The sequence below is a fragment of the Staurois parvus genome, unplaced genomic scaffold (assembly GCF_062004578.1).
Source record: "Staurois parvus isolate SC_StPar_1 unplaced genomic scaffold, SC_StPar_1.0 ptg000469l, whole genome shotgun sequence".
NCBI classification, from domain to species: Eukaryota; Metazoa; Chordata; class Amphibia; order Anura; family Ranidae; genus Staurois; species Staurois parvus.
This window is the reverse complement of record NW_028318265.1, coordinates 1,749,829-1,769,593: the sequence shown is the minus strand read 5'-3', so window position 1 is coordinate 1,769,593 and position 19,765 is coordinate 1,749,829. Positions and strand designations below refer to the sequence as shown.

Here is a 19,765-nt window from a genome sequence, read left to right as displayed (position 1 = left end):
GAAGACTATTGTGGCTGGGATCACAGGTGGTAGGGGACAGCTGCAGCGGGGAAACCTGTACAAAGCAATGACAGGCTGAATGGGCGCAGCAGCTGTCCGCCGTTGTTCGCATGTATGAGCACATCCAGTGGTTTGTCCGTGGCTAGGGACACATGATCGGCCCTGGACACAGGCAGATTGCATCCAGGGATGGTTATAGCAGCAGACAGTTTGCCATTGCATTGTACAGGTTTCCCGGCCACAACTGTCTGCAGTCATCTGTGACTGATTCCAGCTGTAGGAATCCACTGATTCTTGCCACAGGGATCTGCTGTCCAGACCTTATAGGACGTGTGAATGAGGCCTCAAAGTGTTACTAAATCCACAACAGTGAAATCAGTCTGTATATACAGTAAAATCAGTCTGTATATGCAGTAAAGCATGTTTGTTATACTCACTGTGGAACCTAAGGGGTTAATCCTCCGCATTGTAAAAAAAAAAAAAAAAAAAGCTGTTTGATCCTATCTTCTCTGATCCTCCCCTTCTTCTACTGTCCCCAGTCCATCTGCTGATAGTAAAGATCCCTAGGAGTCACTCTGCACATGCTCAGTTTAGTGTGTATTGCTAGAGTTTTTTCTCTTTGGGAGGGCGCATGTGATCAGGGGGCCAATCAGCGCTGTCCAGACAGAGGGTCAGGGGTCATGCAGACTCATAGGACAGTCAGAGGAGAATGAAAACTCCCCCTACAAGATTAACCAGTGCTCAGACGGACACTGATAGAAGTCACAAGACTGCTATATACTGCTGATGAGAAAAGGTATTATTTAGTAGTTTATATTTACTAAAATAATTGCACTTCCATGTTCTGTGTACTGTGAGAGACCAGATATAGTGAATGCAGGGTCCTGGGTTTAGTAACACTTTAAGTGTGAATGGGACCCTCACTCAAATACTGCATAAATATTCACTTTAATTGTGCAGTCATGTGAAAAGCAAATTCCTGCTCACTGTAAATACACAATCACATGCAGATACTTTTTACACAATTAGATAATTGAAGTAAATATTCAAACCGTTTCCTGAGTGAAGATTCTCTACTCATTTAGTAAATCAGCTAACTGTGTACAAATATAACAATGACCCCTGTCAAAGTTGGACTTGAGACTGTTTTTTTTTTGTGACAGACACAATTTTGTGTGCCAGTGACAACTTTAACTGAAAGCTGTCAATGTTATTTCTTTAAAGTGGAACACTGGTGAAACGAGAAAATGACATTTGATGCAGGCTGTCAATAGCATTAACACAGCTATTTTGTATTTCTGAGTCCCCATGTAACATAGTTTTATTACATATTCATCCTGCCGCTAGATTGATTGTGTTTTCACTTCCTATAACAGGGTGACAACTCTCTTTATTCTGCAGTGAAATCGCATTGCAGCTTTGTCATCCGTTGGACAGGGGAATCTTAGGTGGACATCATGTACTTTTAGATGCAACTTAAGAAGGGGTTAAAAGACAAAAGTGGGTAAAAGTAAGGGGTTAAATAAAAGACAAAATAAATCTCAGCTACAGATAACATTTTTTAGGCAGTTACAGAAACAGATTTTTTTTCTTATGAGGTGGAGGGGTAGTTTGTTAAATGTCAGATAATAGGCTCAACAAGCTTTTACACAGAAAATAACCGTCACTGAGCTTCCTTTAGGCTCCAAGGTAAAGCTCTGTGCAGTGGTGGTAGTGGGGCAGGTTTAACAGGACCCTATCAAGAAAATGTTGTGATGCCAGCTAGTGTGCCTGTATTGGAGTCTCTAGGACGGACAGGTGCACTTTCTTTTTATTTCTCACTAAAATAAAAACAGAAAACAAAAGTCAGATTAGCACTGCGGGAGGAGTTCTGTGCTATGGTAATAGTTCTGTGTTGTGGGAGGAGTTCTGAGCTGTAGCAGGTACTATGGGAGAGGTTCTGCACTGTGTGAAGAGTTCTGTGCTGTGGGAGGAGTTGTGGGAAGAGTTCTGTGCTGTGGGAGGGGTTTTGCACTGAGGAGGAGTTCTGTGTTGTGGAAGTAGTCCTGTGCTGTGGGAGGAGTTCTGTACTGTGGGAGGACTTCTGTGTTTTGGGAAGTGTTCTATGCTGTGGGAGGAGTTCTATACTGTAGGAGGGGTTCTGTGCTGTGGGAGGAGTTGTGGGAAGAGTTCTGAGCTGTAAAAGGGGTTCTGTACTATGGGAGAGGTTCTGCACTGTAGGAGGAGTTCTGAGCTGTAGCAGGAGTTCTGTACTATGGACAGGGGCGAACTGACCATTTGGAAACTCGGGCACTGCCCGAGGGCCCAGGATCAGTAGGGGGCCCCATGAGATGCCCCTGGTACCTTTTTCATAGGCTTTTTTGAGTTTGGGCAAGGACACAGGGACCCCATGATCCCCTATTGCCTGGGGGCCCCATGAGTTGTCAGTCCGCCCCTGACTATGGGAGAGGTTCCGCACTGTGTGAGTTTTGTGCTGTGGGAGGAGTTGTGGGAAGAGTTCTGTGCTGTGGGAGGGGTTTTGCACTGAGGGAATAGTTATGTGTTGTGGAAGGAGTCCTGTGCTGTGGGTGGAGTTGTTGGAAGAGTTCTGAGCTGTGGAAGGCATTCTGTGCTGTGGGAGAAGTTCTGTCCTTTGGGAAGGGTTCTCTGTTGTGGGAGGAGTTCTATGCTGTAGCAGGATTTCTACACTTTGGGAGGAGTTCCGTGTTGTAGCAGGGGTTCTGTACTATGGGAGAGGTTCTGCACTGTGAGAGAAGTTCTATGCTGTAGCAGGAGTTCTGTATTATGGGAGATGTTCCACACTGTAGGAGGAGTTCTGTGCTGTGGGAGGAGTCCCGTGTTGTAGCAGGAGTTCTGTACTATGGGAGAGGTTCTGCACCGTGGGAGTTCTGTACTGTAGCAGGAGTTCTGTACTATGGGAGAGGTTCTGCACCGTGGGAGTTCTGCATTGTAACAGGAGTTCTGTACTATGGGAGAGGTTCTGCACCGTGGGAGTTCTGTACTGTAGCAGGAGTTCTGTACTATGGGAGAGGTTCTGCACTGTGGGAGTTCTGTACTGTAGCAGGAGTTCTGTACTATGGGAGAGGTTCTGCACTGTGGGAGGAGTTTCATGTTGTTGCAGGAGTTCTGTACTATGGGAGAGGTTCTGCACTGTGAGAGGAGTTCCATGTTGTAGCAGGAGTTCTGTACTATGGGAGAGGTTCTGCACCGTGGGAGTTCTGTACTGTAGCAGGAGTTCTGTACTATGGGAGAGGTTCTGCACCGTGGGAGTTCTGTACTGTAGCAGGAGTTCTGTACTATGGGAGAGGTTCTGCACTGTGGGAGTTCTGTACTGTAGCAGGAGTTCTGTATTATGGGAGAGGTTCTGCACTGTGGGAGGAGTTCTGTGCTGTGGCATGAGTTCTGTACTATGGGAGAGGTTCCACACTGTATGAGGAGTTCTTTTCTGTAGGAGGGTTTCTGTGCTGTGGGTTGAGTTTTGCACTGTAGGAGGAGATTTGCAGAGTGGGAAAAGTTCTGTGCTGTGGGAGGAGCTTTGGGGGCCTGCAGGTAAAACTGATTGATAAAGATCTCTTCCTCTCTCAAACATTGGGCGTGGCTTACGAGGAGATTTCCAGATCTGGATAGTTCTAGAGTGCAGATTACAACAAAAATAAATTGGATGTGTTTCCAATTCCACAAAATATAAGCGGCTAATAATATTTATACGTGACATTGAAGCCTGTTTATCTAAGGGATTTCCAGTCTTCTTTGGGGATCAGGAAGGAATTCTCTTCCTCTTGAAGTAGATTAAGCAATCTTTATAAGAGCTCTGAGGATGCCGCAAGGTGCTTAGCTGTATGTTTTTTATTGTTTTGTACCTAAGTACAGTAGCTATGCACGAGGGGCTTCAAAATGTTTCTGCACTTTCATCCATATACTGTATATGTTAAAAAAAAAAGTGCAGAAACATTTTGAAAACCCTCGAATATAAAAACAGAAATGATAGCAATCTACTAATAGCTCTCCATCTCACCGCAGAACAACTCACTTATAATTTCACGCCGAGTCCCCTGCAGTCACCCCCAATAGTGTCTGTGTGTACATTGAGATGTGGGGGGAGCTGATCTGTTCCCACGGCCACCAAACACTGAGAAGTGTCAGCTCTGTCCGCACTGCAGATCATCACACAGACAGCCGCGCCAATCTATCTCCCTGCTGTACAAATATTGCCGGGCCTGGAGCGCAGCCACTTGGCCACAGTTCAGCGTGTGAATTCCCGATGGTGCAGTCTGCGCTGCGACTGTGAGAGCAACATTGGTGCCAGAGACAAGAAAAATAGGGAGACGAATTCCAGTCTGATGATGGAGAGAGAGACTTAATCTGTGTTCTATAGAAAGATCTGATGTCCTGCAGACCCACCGCCATTATCATCCCTCTAAGTATATTGTACTATGCCGAGCAGTCTTATAGATAGGAATGTTCAAGAATCGATACTCTCAGAGATATATATGTTTGAGCGCTGGTACTCCCATTCCAGTACTGCTACTCTCAATGATACAAATAATCCAATGTTGGTACTCTCATAGATATACATATTACAGCTTTGGTGAAACACAAAAACAGAGAGGGTGCAAATGCCTAGCGCCATATCCTCAACAAAGGATTAAGAATTCAAATGTTATACTCACAAGACAAGTGAGCTAAAGGCATGTAAATGCATAAAGCACAGTGCATGAGTCCGCTCTCCACCTCCAACTGGAGACAAGATGACAATAACAGTTGACACGTTTCGGGGACCCAATCCCCTGGACAGAGTTATGGCTGATGTCTCCCAAACCCTGGAAGTGTGCGAGACATCAGCCATAGCTCTGAGGAAGGGGATTAGGTCCCCGAAACGTGTCATCTGTTATTGTCATCTTCTCTCTAGATTTCCCCTATCTGAGGAGGGCTGAACCGCCACTTCTTTCCAGTCCAGGTTGCAAAAAGACAGTGGGGCTTATTTACTAATGCTGGTTCACTCAGAATCTGGTGCAGCTGTGCATGGTAGCCAATCAGATTCTAACCTCAGCTTGTTCATTTTAGCTTTAGCAATAAAACCTGAAAGCTGGTTGGTTTCTATGCAGAAGTGGACGAGATTTTGAGAGAACCAGCTTTAGTAAATAAACTCCTGTGTGACATTCGGTTTATGCGATGAGAGCCTCTACCTTTTTCTGCGCACTGAAGTGTCAAGTTTAAATTATTTTTCCATAACATTCCAGCTTTGGTACTCCCATAGATAGATAGTACTGTAATTGTTCTTACGCTGATATTCCTATAAATATAAATATTCCACAGTTGGTACTCTCGTAGATATAAATATTCCAGCACTGGTACTCTCATAGATATTCCAACATGGGTACTCTCATAGATATGAATATTCCAACATTGGTACTCTCATAGATATAAATATTCCAACATTGGTACTCTGATAGATATAAATATTCCAACATTGGTACTCTCACAGATATGAATATTCCAACACTGGTACTCTCATAGATATGAATATTCCAACATTGGTACTCTCATAGATATAAATATTCCAGCACTGGTACACTTATAGATATAAATATTCCAACATTGGTACTCTCATAGATATGCATATTCTAACATTGGTACTCTCATAGATGTGAATATTCCAACATTGGTACTCTCACAGATATGAATATTCCAACATTGGTACTATCATAGATATAAATATTCCAGCACTGGTACACTCATAGATATAAATATTCCAACATTGGTACTCTCACAGATATGAATATTCCAGCACTGGTACACTCATAGATATAAATATTCCAACATTGGTACTCTCATAGATATGAATATTCCAACATTGGTACTCTCATAGATATAAATATTCCAACATTGGTACTCTCATAGATATGAATATTCCAACATTGGTACTCTCATAGATATAAATATTCCAACATTGGTACTCTCATAGATATACATATTCCAACATTGGTACTCTCATAGATATGAATATTCCAACATTGGTACTCTCATAGATATGAATATTCCAACATTGGTACTCTCATAGATATAAATATTCCAACATTGGTACTCTCATAGATATAAATATTCCAACATTGGTACTCTCATAGATATAAATATTCCAACATTGGTACTCTCATAGATATAAATATTCCAACATTGGTACTCTCATAGATATAAATATTCCAACATTGGTACTCTCATAGATATACATATTCCAACATTGGTACTCTCATAGATATGAATATTCCAACATTGGTACTCTCATAGATATGAATATTCCAACATTGGTACTCTCATAGATATAAATATTCCAACATTGGAACTCTCATAGATATGAATATTCCAACATTGGTACTCTCATAGAATGGAGTGACATGTTACACCTTGGCCTAGTGTTCACCTTCCAAACAAGATGTACACCTAAGACCTCTGCTTTTCTCAGATCCCATTTGCTGTCATACGCCTGATATTTCTGCGAGTTGGCAGACATTTTCCTATTAAAGCAATAGGCTTTCTGTCTGGGTACATCTGGGATCAAAGGCAGATGGTCAGTCTCTTCCAGTCTAAACAGGAAATATTACATCATAGGTGGCGAATGCCTTTTGGTGCGTTAAATGGTTCACCCAGCTGTGATCCTAGACACTACACTCACACACTGGTCCCCCACACCAGCATCCATAATGAAGTCTCACCTCTCTTGTTGCACTCTCAAAAACAATTAAAGACAAGTTGGCATCTGCCAGGTTGACCTGGGAACGTGCTGTACAGATTTCCCTACCGGAGTGGCTGAGAGGTGAAAGAACATTTTGCTAATATCCGCCCATAACTGAAGTGCTATTTCTTGATGAATAGAATGAACACTTTACACAAACTCTTAGATTTGAGGAACGTCAGTTGACCAACATCCCTGGGATAGTTCTGCAGGTTCCATCTTCCTTGTACCTCCAGCAGGTGGTGCCGTCCTCCCTCCAATCCTGCTGTCTACAGTTCAGCATTTTCTGTGATTTGCCATGTAGACGGAGCAGACTCTGAGGTCGGAAAGTTGTGTTTTTCATTTGAGGCCTTTTCCCTGTTCATGGCGGATATAATTCTCACCTGTGATAACATCTCAGAGTGGGAATCGCCCAGGAGAAGCTCTCAGGCCGAGCAGCCTGGACATGAAAGAATTAATAGAGGAGGGAATCTGATATCCTACTAAGCTCTTCTCATATACGGCTTTGGAGGAACTTCTCCCCTGTAAATCGTTATTCTGGAATGGTCCTGTCAGTTGGATGCTTTCACTTTGATTGGCTAGATGCTGGCACCATCTTCGGAGACCTTCCATCTTTGTGGGTTCATAACAAAACATCAGTGGAGCCAGAACCCCTGTACTGGGAGGTCACCTGTTGTCTATGACCTGCTATATAATAGAGCCATTCACTGAACTTCTGTGTGAGGAACAGGGGCGGACTGACAACTCATGGGGCCCCCGGGCAATAGGGGATCATGGGGCCCCTGTGTCTTTGCCCAAACTCAAAAAAGCCTATGAAAAAGGTACCAGGGGCATCTCATGGGGCCCCCTACTGACCCCGGGCCCTCGGGCAGTGCCCGAGTTTCCAAATGGTCAGTCCGCCCCTGGTGAGGAGTGAGCACTTTGTCCAGAGTTTGAGCCAATGAGTATGGGTTCTGTTTCATGTGATCATTATCAAAGTCAATCTTTGGGGTTGATTTACTAAAGGGAACTATACTGTGCACTGCAAGTGCAGTTGCTCCAGAGCTTAGTAAATGAGGAAAAGTTTCACTTTGCAAAGAATACCCAATCACATGCAAGGAAAATAAAAAACAGCAGTTTTGCTTGCACATCATTGGATGATAGAAATTAGCAGAGCTTCCCTTCATTTCAGAGCTTCCCCTCAGACCTAGAGCAACTGCACTTGGAGTGCCCAGACTATTAGCCTTTAGTAAATAATCCCACTGTCTTTGTTTACAATGCAGCTGTCAATGAGCCTTGCAAAGACAGCACAGTGACAGCTAAAGCCAGGAAGGCTGCAACTGTCACAACGCAACACAAACACTGAAATTGTAAAAAAAACAAAAACTAATAAAAAATGTTACAATCTGTTTTCTGTACAATTTAAAAAAATGCTTTTTGTTTAAAACAATTCTTTACATTTGTCAGCTTATAATAATAATAAAAAAACACAAGCAGGATGTTTATTAAATAGTTTGCAGGAAAAAAAAACCTTACATGTCCATAAAAAAAAACTATATCAAAAGTATTTAGGTGGCAAATTAGTAATTGAGTAATGGTCACGGTGACTGAGGCATACTGATGCTGCTGAATCTGACCCAGGCTTCTAGAGTTCAATGAGCTCTGGTCATGAAAGGTTAAGATGAAGAAAACAACACCCTGAAGCTACCAGGAATAGGAAGTTACCCTGATGATGTCATAATGAGGACTTTAATAGATACCGACCCAAGAACTTTAACCCTAATAAGCCGCACAGATAAATAATAGTTTGGCTGCCATAATTCTCAGCACAACTCCAGATGGGGGTAACTCCAGGACTGCTGAAATAAATCACTGAATACAATAGCCAAGCTCTACTGCTGGTGATGCTATTCAAGGCTGAAAACCAGCACTCGTGGCTGGGATGTGCGGTCCCTCAATTCTTTCATTGTGTATAGATATAGGCTGGCAACTCGGTAGACTCAAATGTTGAAAATCTTTATTGGCTACACAAGTACATCCAGTAAATCAATTCTAACGCATTTCAGCTGCTGTGGTCTCACTCATAGCATGCTAAAAGTAAGGCCACAGCGGCTGAAATGCGTTAGGCATGTTTTACAACATGTACTTGTGTAGCCAAAAAAATGTTTTCAATATTTGAGTCCACTGAGCTGCTGACTTATATCTATCTACGTTCAAAGCTGCTGAAATAATTTGGGCAAAAATGTTTGTCCCAAGGAAAAGAACAAAGAGGACCTGGACCTGGAGTCCCAGGATGACACAGTCAGCAATACTGATAATTCCAAATGGTAGAACGCTTTATCACTACTGCAAAAATTCTTATCATTAAAAAACAAACAGCCTTTCGCATTTTACATGTAAAAATCTGATAAATTGTAACATATGATGAACACACATATACTGTATATAAATCTCATCTTGTAGAGTTTCGGTTACTCTCCCCCCCAAAAAAACAATGCAAAACGAAACCTAAACGTTCCTTTCTCAGAGTGACTTCTTCCTCCTGCTGTATGATTATTATAAAAAAATCATGCATTAGGGATGGTGGGCACCTTTCATATTGGGCACAGCAGGCATGGAGACCTGGGAACTCAGCACAGGGATGGTGGTAGCCCCTCATAAAGGGCAAAGCAGGTGTGCAGACCCAGGACCTCAGTACAGAGATGGTGGTGGGCACTCATATTGGACAAAGCAGATATGCAGACCTGGGGACTTAGCACAGGGATGGTGGTAACCCCTCATAAAGGGCAAAGCAGGTGTTCAGACCCAGGAACTCAGTACAGAGATGGTGATGGGCCCTCATATTGGACAAAACAGGTATGCAGATCTGCGGACTCAGCACAGGGATGGTGGTAACCCTTATAATGGGCACAGCAGGTGTGGAGACAATACGACTCAGCACAGGAATGTTGAAAACCATCATGAAGGGCACGGGAGGTGTGCAGACCTAGGAACTCAGCACAGAGCTGGCGGGAGCCCCTCATATTGGGCACAGCAGGTGTACAGAGCTGGAAACTCAGTGCAAGGATGGTTGGAGTCCCTCATATTGGGCATAACAGGTGTGGAAACCTAGGAATTCAGCATAGAGATGGTGGGAGCCCTTCATAATGGGCACAGCAGGTGTGGAGATCCAGGAACTCAGTCCAGAGATGGTGGGAACCCCTCATAATAGGCACAGCAGGTGTGCAGACCTGAAAACTCAGTACAGGGATGGTGGGAACCCCTTATAATGGGTACAGCAGGTGTGGAAACCCAGGAACTCAGTGCAGAGATGGTGGGAATCCCTTATAATGGGCACAGCAGGTATGCAGAGCCGGGAATCATCGTAGAGATGGCAGTAGACCCTCATAATGGGCACAGCAATTTTGCAGACCTGGGAACTCAGCGCAGAGATGGTGGTAGACCCTCAGAGTGGGCACAGCAAGTACTCTGGGGGGATGGGGGGCACAACAACTCTGAAGGGACACAGAGAGCACATGGACAGGACATGGGTAAGACATGGGCAGGACATAGATAAGACATAGACAAACCACAGATAGGACAAAAACAGGACAGAAAGCAGACAAGCCAAGGAAAGGACATGAAGAAAACACATATAGGACATGGATGGAATATGGACAAACCACATATAGGATACAGACAGGACAGAAAGGATATGAACAGAACATGGATAGGACAAAGCATGGACAGGACACAGACAGAACAAATATAGGACACAAGCAAGGAGCAGATAATACATGGATAGGACAAGGGGACATGGGGCTGGGAAGGGACAAGTAGAAGGAAATAACTACTACACCAGCACATCCCTCTCTGTTTTAATTTGTTCTTCAAGCAGGGATCAGTTTAGAAATAAACAGACAAACCACCATTGCCAGTGGTTTCTGCGACAGATAATAGAGAACCAGATAAAAGGGAAGCCTTGAAGACGAGCCGTCACCTCACCCCGTTACCAGGTCCTGGGACTGCAGAGCTGAGCAGTGGAGTCCTTCCATCACCGGTCCCTGATAGAAGTGACAATTGTGGGAACGCAGTGATCAGAAGGTGATGGGACATCAAACACTGCGCACAGAACTGGACTGCCTGATGTGATTTGTGCCCGTCACCTGCTTCCTCTTTTGTGCTCAGATAGTGACATGTTTATCACAATTTATATTTTATAGACTCATTTATGAATCTCTGGAGAGAGGGAAGTGCAGGCCACACAGTAAATCTCAGAGGAAAGGTGAATATCCCCCACATAAACATGGGGGACACCCTACCTGAGGCAACCCTGTATGTACAGTACATGAACCCCCATGGACACCCCATGCTGCGTTTTCATTTACATTCTGATGTGACTATCATAAGTCACAAGCTGAATATTGTAGATTGCCATGAACAATCTATATTACTAACATTGTGAATATCAGACAGTGCAACTTGTACCTGTGCTGAGTGCCTGTGAATGGCACACGCCACCCAGACAATGCAATGAATGCATTGTTTAATGTCAATCTCAGGGCATGGATAAGCTGGTTCTGAGGGAGAGAAACAGTAAAGTTCAGTCACTGTGCAGAACTGCAAAAAGAACGCAGAGCTCCCTCATGTAGCTTCAAAACTATTTATTAGAACTATAAACGGTATTTCAAAGCAGGGATTGTCAAACATTAATATCCTTCTTATGATTATTTACATCAAAGTGTTTTTTTCTTGGGCTGAGAGGATATCATCAGTCTGCTGAAGGCAAGAGGAAGCGTTTCCTCAGTTTCCTCCCTCCTAGTAATCAGACTGTAACATTGTAACTTTGCTGGAAGTTATTAAGTGAGAGGCTACAACAAAGGCTGATTTGTGTCAGACATTTGTGAACACAACTAAGAACTGCGCACACTCCAGGGTTTATGTGATTGTATCATTTTTGAGCTGACATCTTAGTACAGGAAGAAGATGGTGACCCTGGATGATGCTGGAGCAAAGATGGAGCCATCCTTCTGGAGGAAAAAGGCAGATGAACACATCCTGACCCATGGCACTACCACTGAAATACAGCCCTGTGCTGCCTCGCAATTGCATCTATGTTCATTTCCTATTGCAGCTTACCAATATTTTCATTTTATTATCCAGCCAGTAAGTCTGTGTTTTTTTTCCAACAGTACTAGCTCTAGCTGCCCTGCAAATGTATCAATTAGAATGTTGAGACAAACCATTAACCACTGACAGGGGTGCTTACAATGATCAGCTTTTATTTATTTATTATTATAATACAGGATTTAACCGCTTACCACCTGTCCGCAATGTACTGAGGACAGGCGGTAGCTGCATGCACAGCGGCGTACCCGTATGTCGCTCTGCTCTTCTGGGTTTAGAGCGTGCATGCTCGAGACCCCCCCCCGCTCTGACCCCCGCTCTCTTTTGTTGTAGGAGGTGTATGTCAGCAGGTCTCTCCCAGTGATTTTGGCCGGGACTCTGCCGATCTCCTACAGTGAATGGAGATGCAGAGCTGTACCTGCATTTGTACATACAGCCACAGGATCTAGCTGGTTCTTCTCTCTCTGGAACCATTTTGTTCCAGGGAGAGAAGAAAGACATCACATGAGAGTAAAAGCAGCCCACTGCACCCACACACGTTAGATAGAGACATTTTAACCCCTTGATTGCCACATTTAACCCTTTGATTGCCATCCTGCCAGTGCCATTAGTACAGTGTCAGTGTACAGTATTTTTCACTGATCACTGTATTAGTGCCACTAGCAACGTCAGATAGCGTCAGGGTCAGTTAGCGTCCCTCCCAGCCGGGGTCAGCTAGAATTAGATACCCGCACACCATCGCACTCACGCTATAGGTCGCTGATCATCGTTATTACTAGTATAGTGTTTGTATGGATCAATATATACAAAACTATACCAATGCCCCTTAGTAATAGTGTCCCCAAAAATGCAGTGTTAGCAGGATCATCCCCGTTCGCTGCCAGCACTAGCGTTTAGCCCCAACGCTCCCCCCCCACCCCTAACAAGAAGTGCAGTGTCAGTATAATTTCTGATCACTGTCACCTGTAATACACTGCACACAAAACCGCAGTGTTCACGGAATCAGGCCTGATCTCTTTTGGCACTTGCTGCTAAATTTTTTTGTAGCAGTTCAAGCAGTCCCTGACAGGCAGGTGCTCTTTTCCCATTTCGCACTAGGTACCTGTAAATATAGAGTCCAAAATGTCCAACGAAAGGTACACTAGTGAAGAGGCCTACAGGATTCTGAGCATGTCAGGTGAGAGCGAAGGGGAAGACTCCCTGACACAATCAGTCTCAGAATACAAACCTGTAGACAGCAGAGGCACCCTGACACATAGCTCAGACGATGGAGAAGAGGTCCCTGTTAAGATCAGGCGTACCTGACCCCATGATGCTGAAGTGCCAGGATTGCATGACTCATATGCAGCAGAGTGCCAGTACTAGTGCCTCACTACCTTTTGGTGAACTGGCGAGCACCAGCGGCCTAGTACATCCTGGTCTTTTTTATATCAGCACTGCAGTATCACTTGGTGACGTGGTGAGTCCCATAAGTGCAGTACAAGCTGGTGCGGTGGCACAAGTAGTGTCCCGCAGCCACAAAGAATTTGCACACAGGCCCATAGAACCTCTACTGTCCTTCTGGACGTGCTTGCAAATCCTGATAGGCAGCCCACAGATTCTGCAGCACCCATACTTCCTCCATTCATTGCCCAACCCAGAATTCAGGTGGAAACAGCAAATTTAACTCTCCTTGATTTTATGGAGCTGTTTTTCACAGAAGATTTGTACAATTTGATTGTGGGCCAAAGCAATTTATGTGCTCAACAATATATCGCAAACCCAAATTCAAACCTTGCCAGACCATTTGCATGGAAACTCATTACGGTTTCCGAATTTAAAACTTTTTTGGGCCTAACCCTCAACATGGGCATTACAAAAAAGAATGAGTTATGATTGTATTGGTTCACAGACCCGATTCATCATATGCCCTTGTTCTCTGCTGCCATGGCCAGGCATAGATATGATATGATAATGCGCTTCGTGCATTTCAGTGATAACACACTCTGTAATCCTTGGGGTGACCCTGAACATGACAGGCTCTACAAAATTCGGCCCCTCATGAACCACCTCACTGAGAAATTTGCAGATGTGTATAAGCCCCAGCAAAACATCTGCCTGGATGAGTCCCTCATTCACTTTAATGGCCACAGTACATCCCCAGCAAGCGTGCCAGATATGGGGTCAAACTGTATAAGCTCTGTGAGAGGGCCACAGGCTACACGTACAAATTTAAGGTTTATGAGGGAAGAGACAGTGAAGTAGAGCCCCCCTGACTGCCCAGACTACATGGGGAGCAGTGGCAAGATAGTTTGGGACTTAGTGTTGTGTTTGTTCCCTAAGGGGTACGTGGACAATTTTTATACAAGCGTGCCACTATTTAGACAATTGTACAATCTTGGAATTGGCTCATGTGGCACTGTGCGACCTAATCGTCGGGGCTTCCCTCAATGGCTTGTCAATACCTGACTTAGAAAGGGAGAGAAAGCCTGCTTGAGGAATGATAAATTGCTCACAGTGAAGTGGAAGGACAAACAGGATGTTTTCATCCTGTCTTCCATTTACGCAGACGCGACAGTCCAAATTAACATGGTATCTGGCGTTGTTGAGAAACCCGTGTCCACGACTATAACCTTAACATGGGAGCGGTGGACTTCAACGATGAATCCGTACCTAGTTTCCCGGAAAGCTCGACACTGGTACAAAAAGGTGTCTATTTATTTATTTCAATTGGCTATGTATAACACTTTTGTAATTTACAAAGCAACTGGATGAAGTGGATCTTTCCTAAAATTCCAGGAAGAGGCCATCACGGCCCTTTTGTATCCAGAAGGTTCTGTGGCTGTATAGCAAAAAATAGCGTAAATTGCAGTACCTATACCATAGTTTGTAGACACTATAACTTTCACACAAATCAATCAACATACACTTATTGGGATTTTTTTTTACCAAAGACATGTAGCAGAATATATTTTGGCCTAAATGTATTACTAACTTTGAGTTTACTATATATTTTTTATAGCTGAAAGTAAAAAAATATTTTTTTTTCAAAATTTTCGGTCTTTTTTTGTTTATAGCCCAAAAAATTTAAAGTGCACAGGTGATCAAATACCACCGAAAGAAAGCTCTATTCGTGTGAAAAAAAGAACATAAATTTCATTTATGTACAGCATTGCATGTCTGCGCAATTGTCAGTTAAACTAGTGCAGTGCTGTATAGCAAAAAATGGCGTAAATTGCAGTATCTATACCATAGTTTGTAGATGCTATAACTTTCACACAAAGCAATCCATATACACTTATTGGGATTTTTTTTTACCAAAGACATGTAGCAGAATACATTTTGGCCTAAATGTATGACTACCTTTGAGTTTACTATATATTTTTTATAGCCGAACGTAAAAAATATAAATTTTTTAAAAACTTTCAGTCTATTTTTGTTTATAGCGCAAAAAATAAAAAGCGCACAGGTGATCAAATACCATCGAAAGAAAGCTCTATTTGTGTGAAAAAAAAAGACAAATTTTGTTTGGGTACAGCATTGCATGACCGCACAGTTACCAGCTGAAATAGTGCAGCGCTGTATAGCAAAAAGAGGCCTGGTCAGGAAGGGGGGTAAATACTCAGGAGGGCAAGTGGTTATATAGCACCAACAGTTTGCACAGCGCTTTACAATATAAAGGGGGACAGTTCAATTACAATACATTTCAGTACAGAAGAAATGTGAGGGCCCTGCTCGTGGAGCTTACAATCTAAAGGAAGGGGGAGGTGATACAAAAGGTGATAGCTGCGGGGGATGATTTGGTGGAGATGAGTCAATTACAAGTCTTAGGTGGAGGCTGGGTAGGTATCCTTGAATAAGTGAGTTTTTAAAGATTGCCTAAAGATGGGCAGGGTGGGGGCTGACCAGAAATACAGGGGCAGGGAGTTCCAGAGGATGGGAGAGGTTCTGGAAAAGTCCTGGAGGCGAGGGTGGGAGGAGTTGACAAGGGAGGTAGAAAGCAAGATGTCTTTGGAAGAGCGGAACGGACGATATCTGCAGATGAGATTGGTGTTGTAGCTTGGGGCAGTGTTGTGGATGGCTTTGTACGTTGTGGTTAGTACTTTGAATTTTATACGTTGGGCTAGTGGAAGCCAGTGAAATGATTGGCAGAGAGGGGCAGCAGGAGGGGCCTTTATCCCCATGTAAAACTTTATTAAAAACTGTTGCTATAACTGTTTGTGTAACTGCAGTGTGCGCTGGAGTTTGGCTTCAGTTTGATAGTGTATCTAAATCTGCTAGTACATCTAACACTACCCTCCTGTCAAAAGATGCCCCTGTGTTCCGTCATCCAGAATGGGAGCACTCTAATACAAGAGGTATGTTACTGGCCAGATCACTGGGTTAAAACAGATGGAAAAGGCCAAAGAAAAGAAAACTAATGCAGCCACCACATCTAATGATTGGTAAGCTGCAATATGTTACATTTTTGGTTTTGGGTTTAATAACACATTAATAGTTTATGATTATACTGCTATCCTGTGTTAATTATTTTAATTACATTCACTTTTCTGTGTATCCACCCTCTTATATAATGTAACTTCCTTCCTACTTCATTGTGAGTTCCTGTATTGTTCCTGTATGCTGCACATTAAGACTCGGAAAGAAGCAACTTTTGACTGTCAAACAATGAAATGCCAACATCCACTGCACCATATTGTTTGGCTCATCCTTTCAATATGCAGTATAGATATTTGTGGATAAAAAATGTTGTTTTGGGGTGTGGGTACTTGGATTTGACAGGTACCCACTCCCACTTCTGACTAGATTGCCTAGGCCAGGGGCGTAAAACTGATGGCGCTCCAGCTGTTGTGGAACTACAAGTCCCATCATGCCTCTGCCTGTGGGAGTCATGCTTGTAACTGTCAACCAAGCAATGCCTCGTGGGATTTATAGTTCCGTAAACGCTGGAGGGCCCCCAGTTTGACACATTCGGCCTAGGTAATCCAAGTGGAAATTGCCCCCCCCCCTCCCCCTTTGCTTGCAGCCTCCTGGGGCACATCACAGGTCCCAGAAGGCGGCGGGAGCATTCACAAAGGAATCACAGCTGGCTTCCCACACTAAACATGCCAGCATCAGGGACCCGAAGACTAGCAAAGAACAAGCCAAGGTGAGGATGGTGTTGAATCCTTGGACAGGTAAGTGTCCTTATAATAAAAGTCAGCAGCTACAGTATTTGTAGCTGCTGACTTTTAATTTGTTCTGTTTAAGGTGAAGATCCTCTTTAAGACAGATCAGAAAACATTTCTACTACAGAAGGGGATCTGTGACTAGTGATGATCTTCAGGTTTCACTTCAGCCCCACTGTACTGGAATGTTTAGTTTTCCCAACAGCTTCCCTAATGGGCTCCCCTCCTACCCCATGCCCCACAGCACCTGAGTGGGCTGTTATGACCATTGTTCCACTACCACTGATGTACATTGCACACAGAGGATATCATGTAATATTGCACTGATAATGGGGACAATTCACTCAGATTCTCACTACAAGCCAATATAAGATATTCTCCCATTTATTATTGTGACACAAAATATAACCCCGAGCCATCCGACCGCTAATAGGCATGTGCAGAACGCAAAAAATTAGTTTATTTTCGGATCGATTTGTTAAGTTACTAATTTTGTTTCAGTGCAATTGTAATTAAATTTGTTTCATTTTGTTTAATTTATGCACTTCCGGATTCAGATTTTTCCAATGGATTTGAAGTATTTTAAATTGAACTTGAACTGAATTTGAATAGAAAATATCAAGCCGCTCCAAATTCATTGTGAAGAATAGCTGATTCTATTATATTAGAAATTGGAAATATTGAAGACAGTTATATTCTTTCTATTTTATTCTAATCTATTCTATTTTTTTCTATTCTTTTCTATTCTATTTTCTATTCAGTTCTTTTATTTTCTATTATATTCTTGAATTCTATTCTTTTCAATTCTGTTTTATTCTATTCTATTCTTTTCGAAATTCGAATTTCAGAAGATGGCTTTATTCTAACACTATACACATAGTCTTTAAAGGAGATCAGCAATAGTCAGCAATATGTTTAGATTTCTAATTTGTTTTGTTTTCAAATTCAATTCGAATTTCGTACAAAATTTTACTTCATTATTTCGGATTCCTTTCAATCCGTTACTATTGTAATTCCAAAATTCGGATACATTCGAATCTCCGAATAATGAAAATTTAGTCTGAATTTCAATTCATAATGAAAAGAACAGCACATGGCTAACCACTAATACAGGACCATCTTCACCCACATCTAGCAATTTGACTGATACAAAATAACACAGCAATACACACCTCTGCTCCATCCTGATACTATACAATCCACAATAGCGACGTCCTCCAGTACAAGGACATTGGATATACTTGTGTATCCAGAATCAGAATCAATGCAATGTGGCACAGAACTCTGACCTGCACCCTAATGATACAAAACAACAATGTAACCCTTCTAGTATAATCGAGTGGATACAGCTTTGATCAGCAGCTGAGGCATACAAAACATCTAGCAATTCGTTTCTATTCATTTCACTGGAGAAATACACTCCACAGGACGAAGGCTGTGTGTGATGGAGCCCCATAACAAAACCATTAAGGGATTCCTGCTTCTCTTATCTCCTTCTCACAGGAAATTCTCCAAATGATACAGTGATATTGTTCCAAAACTTAACATACCCAGCCAACAGGACAATAAAGTTAGTACTGTGCAGAGTCCATACATACAGAACAAGAACAGATACTGAGAATTACACAAAAAATGGCAACCGTCCCAACCTATGACCAGTCAATATACAGGACAAGATACAAGGGACTGTGCAGAGGGTATGGCTTCCTGTGAAGCAGTTGCAGACCGTGTGGTGCTGACCTCCTTTGATGTCTGGTACAAGCCCAGGGTTGGGATGCCTCCCAGTAGAGTCCCAGGCTTCTTGGCATACGAATGGAGATCCAGGTAAAGCTGTGGTTGGTGGTGAAGCGGTAGGACGGAGTTCGGTGAATGGGAAGCAGACGGCAAAGACTGTGAGTAGACATGGAAATGTTGGTGATGGAATGTCCAGTATGAGAAGTTCTCTTAATACAGATAAGATGAAGTCGGTCCAGCAGTGTGATAATGTCTCTCAGTAAAATATGAGTCCTGGAAGTGCAGCTCAAGGCAGTCAGCCATTACAGCCACAGCAAGCCCAGCAGAGTGGAGCCCATTCAGTTCAGTCTGTCCAGCAATGTAATGTTGTCACTCAGCACAGTCCAAGCCATGGAAGTCCAAGTCCATGCAGCACCTCCATTACAGGCACAGCAAGCCCAGCAGAGCAGAGCCCATGCCATGCAGAGTGGGGCCCATACAGTTCATACGGCTCAGAAAAGTGATATTGTCACCCAGCACAGTCCAAGTTATGGAGGTCATACTCCATGCAGTCCGCCATTACAACCACAGCAAGCCCAGCAGAACTGAGCCCATGCTGTGCAAAGCGGAGCCCATACAGTTCATATGGCTTAGCAATAAAATGTTGTCATCCAGCACAGTCCAAGCCATGGAGGTCCAACTCCATGCAGTCAGCCACTACAGGCACAGGAAGCCCAGCAGAGCAGAGTCCATGCTGTGCAGTGCAGAGCCCATTCCGAGCAGAGCGAAGCCCATACAACTCAGAGAAGTGATACTGTCACCCAGCACACTCCAAACTCTGGAAGTGCAACTCAAGGCAGTCAGCCACTACAACCGCAGCAAGCCCAGCAGAGCGGAGCCTATGCCGCGCAGAGCAGCACCCATGCCGTGCAGAGCGGCGCCCATGCCATGCAGAGCAGAGTCCATTCAGTTCAGAGCGGAGCAGAGGCATCTGTCACTCCCAGTACTCTACACAAATATGCAAGGACTTCGCTGGAGCAGAAAACCATTAACGAGAACTTACAGCAGTGTGTAATGGTGGGCAGCGGCC

The 19,765-nt window shown here is 43.5% G+C and overlaps 1 protein-coding gene across 5 annotated transcripts in view; it reads right to left on the bottom strand.

Annotated features, from left to right (window-relative positions):
- PDE3A (phosphodiesterase 3A) overlaps positions 1-19,765 on the bottom strand; it is a 294,071-nt gene that overhangs the window by 57,845 nt on the left and 216,461 nt on the right. The gene's annotated exons all lie outside the window — the stretch shown is intronic.